This window comes from Triticum urartu, chromosome 7 (assembly GCF_003073215.2).
Source record: "Triticum urartu cultivar G1812 chromosome 7, Tu2.1, whole genome shotgun sequence".
Classification (NCBI taxonomy): Eukaryota; Viridiplantae; Streptophyta; class Magnoliopsida; order Poales; family Poaceae; genus Triticum; species Triticum urartu.
Window position 1 is genome coordinate 56,604,037 of NC_053028.1, and position 20,147 is coordinate 56,624,183.

Consider the following 20,147-nt stretch of genomic DNA (forward strand, 5'->3'; position numbering starts at 1 on the left):
CCTAGAGAGGGTAATTCATTAGATAAATGATCATCACAATGGTTACCTTTATGAATTCTAATAGCTTCGGATATGATATCGCTAATGATTCCAACATTTCCTTTAGCACGCATGAGATTGGTAAGATCAAATAGACAATCACCAAAGCTAGGATCACTAGAGTTCATCTTACTCAAGGCAATAGACTTATGGAGAATTTCGTCTAAATTTTTCAAGGAATAATCTGGAAATCATTCCTCAAGAAATCTCCATATGGTGTAGACACACTTGAGAGTAGGCAAACATCTAATCAAGTTTCTAGGCAAGCCTCTAATGATGAGCTCAACAGTTCTAAGATTGCGAATCATGTCAATATCTTCATCTAGGGTAGGGTGCAAAGGATCAACATGAGGTGCACAAGGGCTAGTAATGTACTTGTTCAAATGATATTCATTGAAAATCTCAAGCATTTCATTTTTCCACTCATGAAAATACTCTCCATCAAGAATAGGCACTCTATGTCTAAGACTCCCCAAAGTAGACACATCCATCTTCCTCCAATGGTGTTTAAACCAAGGCAATGGAGACCAAAGCTCTGATACCAATTGAAAGGATCGAGAAGAGGTGTCTAGAGGGGGGTGATTAGACACTAAGTGCCAAAAGTTGCAGTTTTTAATATTCTTAACTTTAAGTGGAGTTTAAGCACAAGTTTAACAAACACAATACATATCAAGTAAGCATGCAATGAGTATATGAGTAGCGGAAAGTAAAGCATGCAACTTGCAAGAATGTAAAGAGAAGGGTTTGGAGAATTCAAATGCAATTGGAGACACGGATGTTTTTGTCGTGGTTCCGATAGGTGGTGCTATCGTACATCCACGTTGATGGAGACTTCAAACCACGGAGGGTCCACGAAGAAGCAACCTTGTCTATTCCATCACGGCCGTCGCCCACGAAGGACTTGCCTCACTAGAGGTAGATCTTCACGAAGTAGGCGATCTCCTTGCCCTTACAAACTCCTTGGTTCAACTCCACAATCTTGTTGGAGGCTCCCAAGTGACACCTAGCCAATCTAGGAGACACCACTCTCCAAGAAGTAACAAATGGTGTGTTGATGATGAACCCCTTGCTCTTGTGCTTCAAATGATAGTCTCCCCAACACTCAACTCTCTCTCACAGGATTTGGATTTGGTGGAAAGAAGATTTGAGTGGAAAGCAACTTGAGAAAGGCTAGAGATCAAGATTCATATGGTTGGAATGGAATATTTTGACCTCAACACAAGTGTAGGTGGTTCTCTCTCAGAAAATGTGTATTGGAAGTGTAGGTATGTTCTGCCCAAGTGACACCTAGCCAATCTAGGAGACACCACTCTCCAAGAAGTAACAAATGGTGTGTTGATGATGAACCCCTTGCTCTTGTGCTTCAAATGATAGTCTCCCCAACACTCAACTCTCTCTCACAGGATTTGGATTTGGTGGAAAGAAGATTTGAGTGGAAAGCAACTTGGGAAAGGCTAGAGATCAAGATTCATATGGTTGGAATGGAATATCTTGACCTCAACACAAGTGTAGGTGGTTCTCTCTCAGAAAATGTGTATTGGAAGTGTAGGTATGTTCTGATGGCTCTCTCCACGAATGAAGAGTGGGTGGAGGGGTATATATAGCCTCCACACAAAATCTAACCATTACACACAATTTGCCAAAATCGGTGGGACCGAATGGTTAAACTTGGTCGGACCAATTCAGCAAACCTAGTGACCGTTAGGATTCTGAGATGCAAATCGGTAGGACCGATATGGTTAGGGTAGGTCATAACGTAATCTCGGTGTGACCGATTACACAAACTCGGTGGGACCAATTTTGGTAATAAGCTAACCAGAGAGTTGGTCAGGCAAACTCGGTGAGACCGATTACACAAACTTGGTGGGACCGATTTTGGTAATAAGCTAACCAGAGGGTTTGCATTGTAATCTCGGTAGTACCGATTGCTCAAACTCGGTGAGACCGATTTTGGTAATGGACATACACAGAGAGATTACAATCCCATCTCGGTGAGACCGAGATCCCTATCGGTGAAACCGATTTGCTAGGGTTTGTGGCAGTGGCTATGACATCTGAAACTCGGTGGCGCCGGATAGATAGAATCGGTGGGGCTGAGTTTGACTTTTGGTTTAGGTCATATGTGGATGTGGGAAGGTAGTTGAGGGTTTTGGAGCATATCACTAAGCACTTTGAGCAAGCAAGCCATTAAGCAACACCTCATCCCCTCTTGATAGTATTGGCTTTTCCTATAGACTCAATGTGATCTTGGATCACTAAAATAGAAAATGTAGAGTCTTGATCTTGAAGCTTGAGCCAATCCTTTGTCCTTAGCATCTTGAAGGGGTTCCACATCCTCTAGTCCATGCCACTCCATTGTTGAACTTATCTGAAACATACTAGGTAAAAGTGTTAGTCCAACAAGAGATATGTTGACATTAATTACCAAAACCACCCAGGGAGCACTTGTGCTTTCAATCTCCCCCTTTTTGGTAATTGATGACAACATACATCAAAGCTTTAGATAAAGATATAGAGAATAGCAAGTAAAGCTTTGGAAAGACATGTAACATGCATAGGCTCCCCCTACATGTATGCAATCATGTGAATATTGAATATAGGAGCATGTGAATGCGTAAACATGACAGAGTAAGCAATGTGTTACGTGTATCTTGGCTATATGCATCAGAGCATATGATGTGAATGTGAGAAATGTACCTTCATGCTCACGAGTCCTTCTTGCAAACAGTATGTACATCAGCAAGAACTTCTCATTCACATGACTGTGATGCATATACTTACCTTGTGGTCTTGAGTTGGCTTAGGATGGGATGAACCTGCGCAAACAAGGTTAAATAACACAGATACACCTACTGACCAGAGCAAGCAAGAGAAACCACAAGAGAACCAAGACTGTGATGACATATAGAGTGAGTACTAAGTACCACATTGGATATAGACATGTCCCCAAAGGTAAAGATATGCAATAAAATCAGAGATTTCCTTCCCTTAGATGTCTTGCTCCCCCTGAATCTGCATGGGATATTGGGAGAAGATAGGGAACAGAAAATCAGAGCAACAAAAAGGAAACAACAGAGCTTGAGCTAAAGCAAGCAACCAAACATGTCTTTCCCCTCTTAAAGACATGTGACATCTCTCCTCTTGAACACCAAGCATCTGGGGTCTTTGATGATATTACTTTCTCCTAGTTGAGAAACTCTCTCCCCCTGAGTATTCTCTCTTTCTCCCCCTATAGGAAGGATTAAGCTTTGATGTGATCTCTCTCTCCCCCTTTGACATCAATTTCCAAGAAGGGCTCTTCTGGACATGTGATACAAATGGGTTGGTCCTCGAGTCACAGAGCAAAGCAGCATGTCTAATATGATGCTGGTAGAGGACAAGAATCATTGAGTGGAGCTGGAGCAAACAGAAATCAGGAATAAGTGGCAAGTTGGTTTTCCTGTGATGGAATCGGTGACTCCGAGTTGTGTGCTTCGGTTGCACCGAAAGATTTCGGTTGGGCCGAAGAGAACAAACCGGTGTGACCGAGTTCATCAGAGTGAAACCACTTGTCACCTCAGCTCACTAGACAAGTAAGATCTCACAAGGATATGCAAGGAATTTACTGAAAGATTTGCAATGAATTGGATGCAGAAAATGCAGAACAAAAAGGAAAGAAAAGAAACTAAAAGTTCTAGATGAAGTTTTTTTGAAAGGGGAAACAAATATGCAAGAGACAAAAGCACTGAGAGAGACACACGAGAACTTCATCTAGAATGGTCGGCGACAAAGTCACCTATGTTAGAGTATATTGACTTAGGAGTCAAGTGAGAGCACTTGATCATAGGTCATACTCATCGTTTAAGCTCAAAATGGGGTTACCATTTTTCGTTTAAGCCTTTTGATGTATTCACATCTTGTCGAGTTGCTTTGACTCATGACTTGGAGTAAAGCTTCTCTAAGATGGAATAACATACCTTGGGTGGTGGTGTTGATCTTGCTCATGTAGTTGAACTTGTGTGGGTTGCTCAAGGTTGATGTAGTTCATCAAGGGTTGGGAGCACCACTTGGAGTTTGAGTTCATCTACCTACATGGGTTAGCTTTGCAAGGAAGAGCACTTGTGTATCCAAAATGACAATCATGAGACTCAACATAGAATTTGCCAAAGGATATGTTTGAATGGTTTCGTGCTTCCTTGTCTTCAACCACCATTGTGTAGAGACTTGGTGATGTAGAGATTGCTCAAGATGTGAGTGTGTGGCAATCTCATAGATTTAGATTCATCCAAGTACCTACACGGGTTAGATAACATGCAAGGTACAAATATATCCAAGACATATGAATAGCATCATAAGAGAAATATCGAGGATTAGTCATAGGCTCATGCCCCGCATGTATCAAATGGAGTTCCTACTCCAATTTGAAGCATCAATGATGTTCAATTCACCTCTCAACCTGCAAAACACTTTCTCATCAAGTGGTTTAGTGAATATATCTGCCCAATTGCTTATCGGTGCGAACATGCTTAAGGTTAATGTCCCCTTTTGCAACATGATCTCGAATGAAATGATGACGAACTTCAATATGCTTAGTTCGAGAATGTTGCACGGGATTGTGAGCAATCTTAATAGCACTTTCATTGTCACATAGCAATGGAACATGTTTCACATATATCCCATAATCTTTAAGAGTTTGGGTCATCCAAAGTAATTGAGCACAACATGAACCAGCGGCAATGTATTCCGCTTCGGCGGTGGATAAGGATACCGAGTTTTTTTTCTTGGAAGACCAAGACAAAGAGATCTACCAAGGAATTGACAAGTACCTGAAGTGGATTTTCTATCAACCTTGTCTCCGGCATAGTCCGAATCGGAGTAGCCAACAAGATCAAAAGAGGACCTCTTAGGATACCAAATGCCAAAATTTGGTGTATGGATTAGGTATCTCACTATCCTTTTCACAGCCTTAAGATGACACTCTTTAGGAGAAGCTTGATATCATGCACACATGCACACACTTAGCATAATATCGGGATGAGAGGCACATAGATATAACAATGAACCAATCATAGAGTGATAAACCTTTTGATCAACCGGTTCACCATCTTTGGTCAAATCAAGATGTCCACTAGTAGGCATGGGTGTAGTCATACCTTTGCATTCTTGCATATTGAACTTCTTGAATAAGTCCTTGGTGTACTTCATTTGAGAGACAAAGGTACCTTCCTTAGTTTGCTTGATTTGCAAACCGAGAAAGAATTTGAGTTCACTCATCATAGACATCTCAAACTTCTCCGACATTAGCTTTCCAAACTTCTCACTAAAATGAGGGTTAGTTGAACCAAATATGATATCATCAACATAAATTTGGCACACAAATAGTTCTCCATTAACCCTTTTAGTAAAAAGAGTAGAATCAATTTTACCAATTTCAAAGCCTTTTTCAATAAGGAACTTGGTCAAGCATTTATACCATGCTCTAGGAGCTTGTTTAAGACCATAAAGGGCTTTGTGAAGTTTGTAAACATGATTAGGTTTCTTAGGATTGACAAAGCCGGGAGGTTGCTTAACATAAACTTCCTCCTCAATTTCCCATTTAGAAAAGCACTTTTAATGTCCATTTGGTACAAGGTGATATCATGGTGATTAGCATAAGCAAGTAAGATGCGAATGGACTCAAGTCTAGCAACGGGAGCATATGTCTCACCATAGTCCATACCTTCAACTTGTGTGTAGCCTTGGGCGACGAGACGTGCTTTGTTGCGAACCACTTGTCCATCTTCATCTTGCTTGTTGCGAAACACCCATTTGGTACCAATGATGTTGTGGTTGTTGTCGGGCTTCTCGACCAATGTCCACACTTGATTTCTCTCAAAGTTGTGTAGCTCTTCATGCATAGCGTTTATCCAGTCCGGATCCTCCAATGCTTCTTCAACCTTCATAGGTTCAATGCTAGAGATGAATGAGTAATGTTCACAAAAGTTAGCTAAACGAGTTTTAGAGCGAGTGATTCTCCCGGTTTGGATATCATTGTAGATTTGCTCGACGGGATGATCCTTAGCAATTCTTGCTCGAACTCGTGAAAGCTTTTGCTTGGGTCGGGGTGGAACATCCTCTTCATCTTGTGCTTCTTCTTGGCCTTCTTCATTGTTGACGTTGTCGTTCTCTTGTCGTGGTGGAGAAGGAGGTTGTTGATGTTCATCTTGGTGCGCTTCCTCGTTTTCTTCATCTTGGCGTGTCCCACTTGTGGATGCTTCCGTATCAACTCTTGGTTCACCTTGTCGTGAGGTAGAAGCTTCCACTTGGACGGACGAGGTACTCTCCTTCACTTCCGTTGGACGAATCTTGCCAATGGACAAGTCTTGAATTGCTTCCGAAGGGTCTTTGTCTCCTACATCAATTGGCAATTGCTCTACATGCGAGCCACTAGATTCATCATACTTCACATCTACCGTCTCTTAAACCTTTCGGGTGAAATTGTTGTAGACATGGTAAGTGTGAGAGTTTGAGCCATAACCAAGTAGGAAACCTTCATGAGACTTAGGAGCAAATATAGAACGACGATGCTTATCAGAATGTAGCACTTTCGAGCCGAAACTCGAAAGTATCCAACTTGGGGTTTGTTACCGGTGAGGAGCTCGTATGCCGTCTTGCCGAGTAGCTTGTGAAGATACAAGCGATTTGTTGCATGACAAGCTGTCTCAACCGCTTCCGCCCAAAAGTGCTTTGGCGTTTTGTACTCATCAAGCATCGTTCTTGCCATCTCGATAAGAGTCCGGTTCTTCCTTTCAACAACTCCATTTTGTTGAGGTGTGTACGTAGCCGAGAACTCGTGTGAAATCCCTTCTTCGTCAAGAAAGGTGTCCACATTTGCGTTCTTGAACTCGTTCCGTTGTCGCTCCGAACCTTCTTGATCTTCACGTCAAACTGATTTTGGGCCTTCCTAGCGAAGTTTTTGAAGATCTTTTGGACCTGTGATTTGTCATCAAGAAAGAACACCCACGTAAATCTTGAAAAATCATCAACTATGACTAGACCAAATGAGTTACCATCCGAGACTCTTGTAGGCATTTGGACCAAAGAGATCCATGTGAAGTAGCTCGAGTGGTCTTCTTGTGGTCATGATGTTCTTCGCGCGGTGACTTCCTCCAACTTGTTTCCCTGCTTGACAAGCACTACAAAGTCTATCCTTGTCAAATATGACATCTTTTATTCCAAGGATATGATCACCTTTAATAAGCTTATCAAGATTTCGCATACCAACATGACCTAGTCTTCTATGCCACAACCAGCCTTTAGAAGATTTGGTAATTAAGCAAGTTCTAGGTTGAGCCTTTTTAGTGAAATCAACAATGTAAAGATCTCCTCTACGTATACCGGTAAAGACCATTTTATGATTGTCTCTACGAAACACTTGGCAATCTACTTCAGTGAATAAGACATTGAAACCGAAATCCGCAAGTCTAGAAACTGAAAGTAAATTGTATCCAAGGGATTCAACGAGCATGACATTTTGTATGGAGCTATCATGTGAGATGGCCACCTTACCAAGGCCAACCACCTTACCCTTTGAATTATCACCAAAAGTGACATATTTTCGAGGGCCGTCGTTTTCAGCAAGCTCACGGAACATATCTTTATCTCCGGTCATATGATCAGTACATCCACTATCAAGGACCCATTCCTTTCCTCCAGCCATGTAGCCGAGATTTGCCATAAGACCAAAATGCCTCATTGCATCATCAAGATCATAGTCACTATCATCATCTTCATCATAGTATCCATGTTCAACATCATCTTGTGATTGATCAATTCCTAGAGAGGGTAATTCATTAGATAAATGATCATCACAATGGTTACCTTTATGAATTCTAATAGCTTCGGATATGATATCGCTAATGATTCCAACATTTCCTTTAGCACGCATGAGATTGGTAAGCTCAAATAGACAATCACCAAAGCTAGGATCACTAGAGTTCATCTTACTCAAGGCAATAGACTTATGGAGAATTTCGTCTAAATTTTTCAAGGAATAATCTGGAAATCGTTCCTCAAGAAATCTCCATATGGTGTAGGCACACTTGAGAGTAGGCAAACATCTAATCAAGTTTCTAGGCAAGCCTCTAATGATGAGCTCAACAGTTCTAAGATTGCGAATCATGTCAATATCTTCATCTAGGGTAGGGTGCAAAGGATCAACATGAGGTGCACAAGGGCTAGTAATGTACTTGTTCAAATGATATTCATTGAAAATCTCAAGCATTTCATTTTTCCACTCATGAAAATACTCTCCATCAAGAATAGGCACTCTATGTCTAAGACTCCCCAAAGTAGACACATCCATCTTCCTCCAATGGTGTTTAAACCAAGGCAATGGAGACCAAATGCTCTGATACCAATTGAAAGGATCGAGAAGAGGTGTCTAGAGGGGGTGATTAGACACTAAGTGCCAAAAGTTGCAGTTTTTAATATTCTTAGGTTTAAGTGGAGTTTAAGCACAAGTTTAACAAACACAATACATATCAAGCAAGCATGCAATGAGTATATGAGCAGCGGAAAGTAAAGCATGCAACTTGAAGATGTAAAGAGGAAGGGTTTGGAGTATTCAAACGCAATTGGAGACACGGATGTTTTTGTCGTGGTTCCGATAGGTGGTGCTATCGTACATCCACGTTGATGGAGACTTCAACCCACGGAGGGTAACGGTTGCGCGAGTCCATGGAGGGCTCCACCCAGAAGGGTCCACGAAGAAGCAACCTTGTCTATTCCATCACGGCCGTCGCCACGAAGACTTCTACTAGCGTAGATCTTCACAAGTAGGCGATCTCCTTGCCCTTACAAACTCCTTGGTTCAACTCCACAATCTTGTGGAGGCTCCCAAGTGACACCTAGCCAATCTAGGAGACACCACTCTCCAAGAAGTAACAAATGGTGTGTTGATGATGAACTCCTTGCTCTTGTGCTTCAAATGATAGTCTCCCCAACACTCAACTCTCTCTCACAGGATTTGGATTTGGTGGAAAGAAGATTTGAGTGGAAAGCAACTTGGGGAAGGCTAGAGATCAAGATTCATATGGTTGGAATGGAATATCTTGACCTCAACACAAGTGTAGGTGGTTCTCTCTCAGAAAATGTGTATTGGAAGTGTAGGTATGTTCTGATGGCTCTCTCCACGAATGAAGAGTGGGTGGAGGGGTATATATAGCCTCCACACAAAATCTAACCGTTACACACAATTTGCCAAACTCGGTGGGACCGAATGGTTAAACTCGGTCGGACCGATTCAGCAAACCTAGTGACCGTTAGGATTTTCGGTGGGACTGAGATGCAACTCGGTAGGACCGATATGGTTAGGGTTAGGGCATAACGTATCTCGGTGTGACCGATTACACAAACTCGGTGGGACCGATTTTGGTAATAAGCTAACCAGAGAGTTGGTCAGGCAAACTCGGTGAGACCGATTACACAAACTCGGTGGGACCGATTTGGTAATAAGCTAAACAGAGGTTTCATTGTAATCTCGGTAGTACCGATTGCTCAAACTCGGTGAGACCGATTTTGGTAATGGACATACACAGAGAGATTACAATCCCATCTCGGTGAGACCGAGATCCCTATCGGTGAAACCGATTTGCTAGGGTTTGTGGCAGTGGCTATGACATTTGAAACTCGGTGGCGCCGGATAGATAGAATCGGTGGGGCCGAGTTTGACTTTTGGTTTAGGTCATATGTGGATGTGGGAAGGTAGTTGAGGGTTTTGGAGCATATCACTAAGCACTTTGAGCAAGCAAGCCATTAAGCAACACCTCATCCCCTGTTGATAGTATTGGCTTTCCTATAGACTCAATGTGATCTTGGATCACTAAAATAGAAAATGTAGAGTCTTGATCTTGAAGCTTGAGCCAATCCTTTGTCCTTAGCATCTTGAAGGGGTTCCACATCCTCTAGTCCATGCCACTCCATTTGAACTTATCTGAAACATACTAGGTAAAAGTGTTAGTCCAACAAGAGATATGTTGACATTAATTACCAAAACCACCCAGGGAGCACTTGTGCTTTCAAATCTCCCCTTTTTGGTAATTGATGACAACATACATCAAAGCTTTAGATAAAGATATAGAGAATAGCAAGTAAAGCTTTGGAAAGACATGTAACATGCATAGGCTCCCCCTACATGTATGCAATCATGTGAATATTGAATATAGGAGCATGTGAATGCGTAAACATGACAGAGTAAGCAATGTGTTACATGTATCTTGGCTATATGCATCAGAGCAAATGATGTGAATGTGAGAAATGTACCTTCATGCTCATGAGTCCTTCTTGCAAACAGTATGTACATCAGCAAGAACTTCTCATTCACATGACTGTGATGCATATACTTACCTTGTGGTCTTGAGTTGGCTTAGGATGGGATGAACCTGTGCAAACAAGGTTAAATAACACAGATACACCTACTGACCAGAGCAAGCAAGAGAAACCACAAGAGAACCAAGACTGGGATGACATGTAGAGTGAGTACTAAGTACCACATTGGATATAGACATGTCCCCAAAGGTAAAGATATGCAATAAAATCAGAGATTTCCTTCCCTTAGATGTCTTGCTCCCCCTGAATCTGCATGGGATATTGGGAGAAGATAGGGAACAGAAAATCAGAGCAACAAAAAAGGAAACAACAGAGCTTGAGCTAAAGCAAGCAACCAAACATGTCTTTCCCCTCTTAAAGACATGTGACATCTCTCCTCTTGAACACCAAGCATCTGGGGTCTTTGATGATATTATACTTTCTCCTAGTTGAGAAACTCTCTCCCCCTGAGTATTCTCTCTTTCTCCCCCTATAGGAAGGATTAAGCTTTGATGTGATCTCTCTCTCCCCCTTTGACATCAATTTCCAAGAAGGGCTCTTCTGGACATGTGATACAAATGGGTTGGTCCTCGAGTCACAGAGCAAAGCAGCATGTCTAATATGATGCTGGTAGAGGACAAGAATCATTGAGTGGAGCTGGAGCAAACGAAATCAGGAATAAGTGGCAAGTTGGTTTTCCTGTGGTGGAATCGGTGACTCCGAGTTGTGTGCTTCGGTTGCACCGAAAGATTTTCGGTTGGGCCGAAGAGAACAAACCGGTGTGACCGAGTTCATTAGAGTGAAACCACTTGTCACCTCAGCTCACTAGACAAGTAAGATCTCACAAGGATATGCAAGGAATTTACTGAAAGATTTGCAATGAATTGGATGCAGAAAATGCAGAACAAAAAGGAAAGAAAAGAAACTAAAAGTTCTAGATGAAGTTTTTTGAAAGGGGAAACAAATATGCAAGAGACAAAAGCACGGAGAGACACACGAGAACTTCATCTAGAAATGGTCGGCGACAAAGTCACCTATGTTAGAGTATATTGACTTAGGAGTCAAGTGAGAGCACTTGATCATAGGTCATACTCATCGTTTAAGCTCAAAATGGGGTTACCATTTTTCGTTTAAGCCTTTTGATGTATTCACATCTTGTCGAGTTGCTTTGACTCATGACTTGGAGTAAAGCTTCTCTAAGATGGAATAACATACCTTGGGTGGTGGTGTTGATCTTGCTCATGTAGTTGAACTTGTGTGGGTTGCTCAAGGTTGATGTAGTTTCATCAAGGGTTGGGAGCACCACTTGGAGTTTTAGTTCATCTACCTACATGGGTTAGCTTTGCAAGGAAGAGCACTTGTGTATCCAAAATGACAATCATGAGACTCAACATAGAATTTGCCCAAAGGATATGTTTGAATGGTTTCGTGCTTCCTTGTCTTCAACCACCATTGTGTAGAGACTTGGTGATGTAGAGATTGCTAAAGATGTGAGTGAGTTGCAATCTTATAGATTTAGATTCAACCAAGTACCTACACGGGTTAGATAACATGCAAGGTACAAATATATCCAAGACATATGAATAGCATCATAAGAGAAATATCGAGGATTAGTCATAGGCTCATGCCCCGCATGTATCAAATGGAGTTCCTACTCCAAGTTTGAAGCATCAATGATGTTCAATTCACCTCTCAACCTGCAAAACACTTTCTCATCAAGTGGTTTAGTGAATATATCCGCCAATTGCTTATCGGTGCGAAACATGCTTAAGGTTAATGTCCCCTTTTGCAACATGATCTCGAATGAAATGATGACGAACTTCAATATGCTTAGTTCGAGAATGTTGCACGAGATTGTGAGCAATCTTAATAGCAACTTTCATTGTCACATAGCAATGGAACATGTTTCACATATATCCCATAATCTTTAAGAGTTTGGGTCATCCAAAGTAATTGAGAACAACATGAACCAGCGGCAATGTATTCCGCTTCGGCGGTGATAAGGATACCGAGTTTTTTTTTTGGAAGACCAAGACACAAGAGATCTACCAAGGAATTGACAAGTACCTGAAGTGGATTTTCTATCAACCTTGTCTCCGGCATAGTCCGAATCGGAGTAGCCAACAAGATCAAAAGAGGACCTCTTAGGATACCAAATGCCAAAATTTGGTGTATGGATTAGGTATCTCACTATCCTTTTCACAGCCTTAAGATGACACTCTTTAGGAGAAGCTTGATATCATGCACACATGCACACACTTAGCATAATATCGGGATGAGAGGCACATAGATATAACAATGAACCAATCATAGAGTGATAAACCTTTTGATCAACCGGTTCACCATCTTTGTCAAATCAAGATGTCCACTAGTAGGCATGGGTGTAGTCATACCTTTGCATTCTTGCATATTGAACTTCTTGAATAAGTCCTTGGTGTACTTCGTTTGAGAGACAAAGGTACCTTCCTTAGTTTGCTTGATTTGCAAACCGAGAAAGAATTTGAGTTCACTCATCATAGACATCTCAAACTTCTCCGACATTAGCTTTCCAAACTTCTCACTAAAATGAGGGTTAGTTGAACCAAATATGATATCATCAACATAAATTTGGCACACAAATAGTTCTCCATTAACCCTTTTAGTAAAAAGAGTAGAATCAATTTTACCAATTTCAAAGCCTTTTTCAATAAGGAACTTGGTCAAGCATTTATACCATGCTCTAGGAGCTTGTTTAAGACCATAAAGGGCTTTGTGAAGTTTGTAAACATGATTAGGTTTCTTAGGATTGACGAAGCCGGGAGGTTGCTTAACATAAACTTCTTCCTCATTTTCCATTTAGAAAAGCACTTTTAATGTCCATTTGGTACAAGGTGATATCATGGTGATTAGCATAAGCAAGTAAGATGCGAATGGACTCAAGTCTAGCAACGGGAGCATATGTCTCACCATAGTCCATACCTTCAACTTGTGTGTAGCCTTGGGCGACGAGACGTGCTTTGTTGCGAACCACTTGTCCATCTTCATCTTGCTTGTTGCGAAACACCCATTTGGTACCAATGATGTTGTGGTTGTTGTCGGGCTTCTCGACCAATGTCCACACTTGATTTCTCTCAAAGTTGTGTAGCTCTTCATGCATAGCGTTTATCCAGTCCGGATCCTCCAATGCTTCTTCAACCTTCATAGGTTCAATGCTAGAGATGAATGAGTAATGTTCACAAAAGTTAGCTAAACGAGTTTTAGAGCGAGTGATTCTCCCGGTTTGGATATCATTGTAGATTTGCTCGACGGGATGATCCTTAGCAATTCTTGCTCGAACTCGTGAAAGCTTTTGCTTGGGTCGGGGTGGAACATCCTCTTCATCTTGTGCTTCTTCTTGGCCTTCTTCATTGTTGACGTTGTCGTTCTCTTGTCGTGGTGGAGAAGGAGGTTGTTGATGTTCATCTTGGTGCGCTTCCTCGTTTTCTTCATCTTGGCGTGTCCCACTTGTGGATGCTTCCGTATCAACTCTTGGTTCACCTTGTCGTGAGGTAGAAGCTTCCACTTGGACGGACGAGGTACTCTCCTTCACTTCCGTTGGACGAATCTTGCCAATGGACAAGTCTTGAATTGCTTCCGAAGGGTCTTTGTCTCCTACATCAATTGGCAATTGCTCTACTTGCGAGCCGTTAGATTCATCAAACTTCACATCTACCGTCTCTTCAACCTTTCGGGTGAAATTGTTGTAGACACGGTAAGTGTGAGAGTTTGAGCCATAACCAAGTAGGAAACCTTCATGAGATTTAGGAGCAAATTTAGAACGACGATGCTTATCAAGAATGTAGCACTTTGAGCCGAATACTCGAAAGTATCCAACTTGGGGTTTGTTACCGGTGAGGAGCTCGTATGCCGTCTTGCCGAGTAGCTTGTGAAGATACAAGCGATTTGTTGCATGACAAGCTGTCTCAACCGCTTCGCCCAAAATGCTTTTGGCGTTTTGTACTCATCAAGCATCGTTCTTGCCATCTCGATAAGAGTCCGGTTCTTCCTTTCAACAACTCCATTTTGTTGAGGTGTGTACGTAGCCGAGAACTCGTGTGAAATCCCTTCTTCGTCAAGAAAGGTGTCCACATTTGCGTTCTTGAACTCCGTTCCGTTGTCGCTCCGAACCTTCTTGATCTTCACGTCAAACTGATTTTGGGCCTTCCTAGCGAAGTTTTTGAAGATCTTTTGGACCTGATTTGTCATCAAGAAAGAACACCCACGTAAATCTTGAAAAATCATCAACTATGACTAGACCAAATGAGTTACCACCGAGACTCTTGTAGGCATTTGGACCAAAGAGATCCATGTGAAGTAGCTCGAGTGGTCTTCTTGTGGTCATGATGTTCTTCGCGCGGTGACTTCCTCCAACTTGTTTCCCTGCTTGACAAGCACTACAAAGTCTATCCTTGTCAAATATGACATCTTTTATTCCAAGGATATGATCACCTTTAATAAGCTTATCAAGATTTCGCATACCAACATGACCTAGTCTTCTATGCCACAACCAGCCTTTAGAAGATTTGGTAATTAAGCAAGTTCTAGGTTGAGCCTTTTTAGTGAAATCAACAATGTAAAGATCTCCTCTACGTATACCGGTAAAGACCATTTTATGATTGTCTCTACGAAACACTTGGCAATCTACTTCAGTGAATAAGACATTGAAACCGAAATCCGCAAGTCTAGAAACTGAAAGTAAATTGTATCCAAGGGATTCAACGAGCATGACATTTTGTATGGAGCTATCATGTGAGATGGCCACCTTACCAAGGCCAACCACCTTACCCTTTGAATTATCACCAAAAGTGACATATTTTCGAGGGCCGTCGTTTTCAGCAAGCTCACGGAACATATCTTTATCTCCGGTCATATGATCAGTACATCCACTATCAAGGACCCATTCCTTTCCTCCAGCCATGTAGCCGAAGATTTGCCATAAGACCAAAATGCCTCATTGCATCATCAAGATCATAGTCACTATCATCATCTTCATCATAGTATCCATGTTCAACATCATCTTGTGATTGATCAATTCCTAGAGAGGGTAATTCATTAGATAAATGATCATCACAATGGTTACCTTTATGAATTCTAATAGCTTCGGATATGATATCGCTAATGATTCCAACATTTCCTTTAGCACGCATGAGATTGGTAAGCTCAAATAGACAATCACCAAAGCTAGGATCACTAGAGTTCATCTTACTCAAGGCAATAGACTTATGGAGAATTTCGTCTAAATTTTTCAAGGAATAATCTGGAAATCGTTCCTCAAGAAATCTCCATATGGTGTAGGCACACTTGAGAGTAGGCAAACATCTAATCAAGTTTCTAGGCAAGCCTCTAATGATGAGCTCAACAGTTCTAAGATTGCGAATCATGTCAATATCTTCATCTAGGGTAGGGTGCAAAGGATCAACATGAGGTGCACAAGGGCTAGTAATGTACTTGTTCAAATGATATTCATTGAAAATCTCAAGCATTTCATTTTTCCACTCATGAAAATACTCTCCATCAAGAATAGGCACTCTATGTCTAAGACTCCCCAAAGTAGACACATCCATCTTCCTCCAATGGTGTTTAAACCAAGGCAATGGAGACCAAAGCTCTGATACCAATTGAAAGGATCGAGAAGAGGTGTCTAGAGGGGGGTGATTAGACACTAAGTGCCAAAAGTTGCAGTTTTTAATATTCTTAAGTTTAAGTGGAGTTTAAGCACAAGTTTAACAAACACAATACATATCAAGCAAGCATGCAATGAGTATATGAGCAGCGGAAAGTAAAGCATGCAACTTGCAAGAATGTAAAGAGAAGGGTTTGGAGTATTCAAACGCAATTGGAGACACGGATGTTTTTGTCGTGGTTCCGATAGGTGGTGCTATCGTACATCCATGCTGATGGAGACTTCAACCACGGAGGGTAACGGTTGCGCGAGTCCACGGAGGGCTCCACCCACGAAGGGTCCACGAAGAAGCAACCTTGTCTATTCCATCATGGCCGTCGCCCATGAAGGACTTGCCTCACTAGCGGTAGATCTTCACGAAGTAGGCGATCTCCTTGCCCTTACAAACTCCTTGGTTCAACTCCACAATCTTGTCGGAGGCTCCCAAGTGACACCTAGCCAATCTAGGAGACACCACTCTCCAAGAAGTAACAAATGGTGTGTTGATGATGAACTCCTTGCTCTTGTGCTTCAAATGATAGTCTCCCCAACACTCAACTCTCTCTCACAGGATTTGGATTTGGTGGAAAGAAGATTTGAGTGGAAACCAACTTGGGAAAGGCTAGAGATCAAGATTCATATGATTGGAATAGAATATCTTGACCTCAACACAAGTGTAGGTGGTTCTCTCTCAGAAAATGTGTATTGGAAGTGTAGGTATGTTCTGATGGCTCTCTCCCCGAATGAAGAGTGGGCGGAGGGTTATATATAACCTCCACACAAAATCTAACCGTTACACACAATTTGCCAAACTCGGTGGGACCGAATGGTTAAACTCAGTCGGACCGATTCAGCAAACCTAGTGACCGTTAGGATTTTCGGTGGGACTGAGATGCAACTCGGTAGGACCGATATGGTTAGGGTTAGGGCATAACGTAATCTCGGTGTGACCGATTACACAAACTCGGTGGGACCGATTTTGGTAATAAGCAAACCAGAGAGTTGGTCAGGCAAACTCGCTGAGACCGATTACACAAACTCGGTGGGATCGATTTTGGTAAATAAGCTAACCAGAGGGTTTGATTGTAATCTTGGTAGTATCGATTGCTCAAACCCAGTGAGACCGATTTTGGTAATGGACATACACATAGAGATTACAATCCCATCTCGGTGAGACCGAGATCCCTATCGGTGAAACCGATTTGCTAGGGTTTGTGGCAGTGGCTATGACATCTAAAACTCGGTGGCGCCGGATAGATAGAATCGGTGGGGCCGAGTTTGACTTTTGGTTTAGGTCATATGTGGATGTGGGAAGGTAGTTGAGGGTTTTGGAGCATATCACTAAGCACTTTGAGCAAGCAAGCCATTAAGCAACACCTCATCCCCTGTTGATAGTATTGGCTTTCCTATAGACTCAATGTGATCTTGGATCACTAAAATAGAAAATGTAGAGTCTTGATCTTGAAGCTTGAGCCAATCCTTTGTCCTTAGCATCTTGAAGGGGTTCCACATCCTCTAGTCCATGCCACTCCATTGTTGAACTTATCTGAAACATACTAGGTGAAAGTGTTAGTCCAACAAGAGATATGTTGACATTAATTACCAAAACCACCCAGGGAGTACTTGTGCTTTCAGGTGCCGTGTATTTGACACGAGCGATCGAGTATACGGTCCAAACTTGACAGGCCCGGAGTGCTTCTTTTGAATGCCTTTTTCCGCTGACCGGGTTTAGAGCCTTTGAATCTGGCATTGACTATCGTATCCTCGGTGTTGTCGCTGTTAATGCAGTGCTTATGTTTGTTGCAATGTGACCTGCCGTTGCCGTTCTTGGTATCCGAAGTACCATGGTTCTTTGATATGTTATTTCTACGAGCCAGCCAGCTGTCCTCTCCCGCACAAAAGCGGGTCATGAGTGTCGTGAGGGCTGCCATAGATTTCGGCTTTTCCTGGCCAAGGTGCCGGGCGAGCCATTCGTCGCGGATGTTGTGCTTAAAAGCTGCTAGGGCCTCTGCATCCGGACAGACGACGATTTGATTTTTCTTTGTTAGGAACCGTGTCCAGAATTGCCTGGCCGATTCCTCTGGCTTCTAAATTATGTGGCTCAAGTCATCGGCATCTAGTGGTCGCACATAAGTGCCTTGAAAGTTGTCGAGGAATGTGGCTTCCAGATCTTCCCAACAGCCAATGGACTCTGCTGGCAAGCTGTTGAGACAATGCCGAGATGGTCCTTTGAGTTTGAGTGGGAGGTATTTGATGGCGTGTAGGTCAACACCGCGGGCCATATGGATGTGCAGGAGGAAATCCTCGATCCATATCGCAGGATCTGTTGTGCCATCGTATGATTTTATATTTACGGGTTTGAAACCCTCTGGGATTTGATGATCCATTACTTCGTCTGTGAAGCATAAGGGGTGTGCGGCGCCTCTGTACTGGGCTATATCGCGACGCAGCTCAAATGAGTCTGCCCGCTGTGTTCGGCCCGGCCGGACTTACTTTTACTGTATCCCGTGTGACGATTATCGTCTCGCATAGTGGCGCGCCCTCGTGATTCGTAGATTGATCTTGCATGTTTTTCTTTGTCCTCCAATACATCTCGCAGGTCTGGTGTATTTCCCCATGCCTTGACATTTTTATGTGAGTGGCGTCGGAGTACAGGCTGAGCTTTTGGCTGAAATGCCTCTCTATCGTGGCCACGAGGTGGCCGGTCAGCCGCATCATATGCTGGAGACACTACAAAAAAAGACACATCCGTGACATTTTGGGCCGACGAAAAAAAAATTGTCATACATATGACACTTCTATGACGATAATTGTGACAAAACCCGGTAATCATCATAGATGTGGTGGGCTCCTACTTTCTATGACAAAAAATCATGATAGAAAATGGGCTTTTCGTCCTGGGCAAGCCGAGATGCAGCTGCATGACATTCTTTGGGCCGTCCATGATGGAATAAAATCATGGTAGAAGCGAGGGCGAGGAAAATTTCGGGGAGTTCCCGGTTACGGTGGATGGAGGTCGGGGGCCGAGCGATGCGCGTTTCTCTCGTACATGTACGCGCGTGTGTGCGAGGCGTTGGCTCTAACTGAACCCGAGCGAGGCATTGGGCTCTAACTGAACCCGAGCGATTGCACTGCAGGCTATGCGTTACTAAACCCGAGCGATCAATCGATGGCTGTTAACTGAACCTGATCGAGCATTCCTTCGCTACTGCTGCTAACTGAAGCCGATCGATGCTGCCTCTGGATGAACAGTGAGCGTTGCGGGGGGGGTTTGGATGAACAGTTCCCGGTGGGGGTGGATGAACAGGACCCCGTGGTGTTGCCTCTGGATGAACAGGACCCCGATCGATCGAGCCGGTTGGGGCTGGATGAACAGGACCCCGTGGAGGGCTGGATGAACAGGACCACCCCATGGAGGGCAGGATAAACAGTAGACGGTGGAAGGCAGGATGAACAGTAGCCCATGGAGGGGTGGTTGAACAGGAGCCTATGGAGAGGGCTGGTTGAACAGTAGCCGGTGGAGTAGTGTGCGGTGGAGGCTGGATGAACAGGAGCCCGTGGATGAACAGTCGCAGGTGGAGGCTGGAGGAGGTCGACGGTGGATGAACAGTAGCTCGTGGAGGCTGGAGGGGGTCGACGGTGGAGATGAACAGTATCCCGTGGAGTCCGTTTTGCGGTATGCCACACCCCTCCCAGATATGAACAGGACCCCCGTTTCGACCATAGCACTCAAACACAAGTCCGTTTCGTCCGTTTTGCAGTACGCCACACCCATCCCGATGAACAAGACCCCCGTTTCGACCGTAGGAGGTCCGTTTCCTCCGTTTTGCGGTACGCCAGACCCCTCCCGATCAACAGGACCGCGTTCCGAATGTAGGAGGTCTGTTTCCTCCATTGTGCAGTACGCCAGACCTCGTTTCCATCGCCTGTTCCGTCCAAGCCCTCCCGATGAACACGACCACGCATTCCGTTCCGACCCAGCCGGTTGGCTCCCACGCATTCCGTTTCCTCCCCATGAACACGACGCATTCCGTTGCCTCCCCATGAACATGACAACGACGTCGTTTCTCTGTTCCGACCCAGCCATTTACACGAGGGCCTG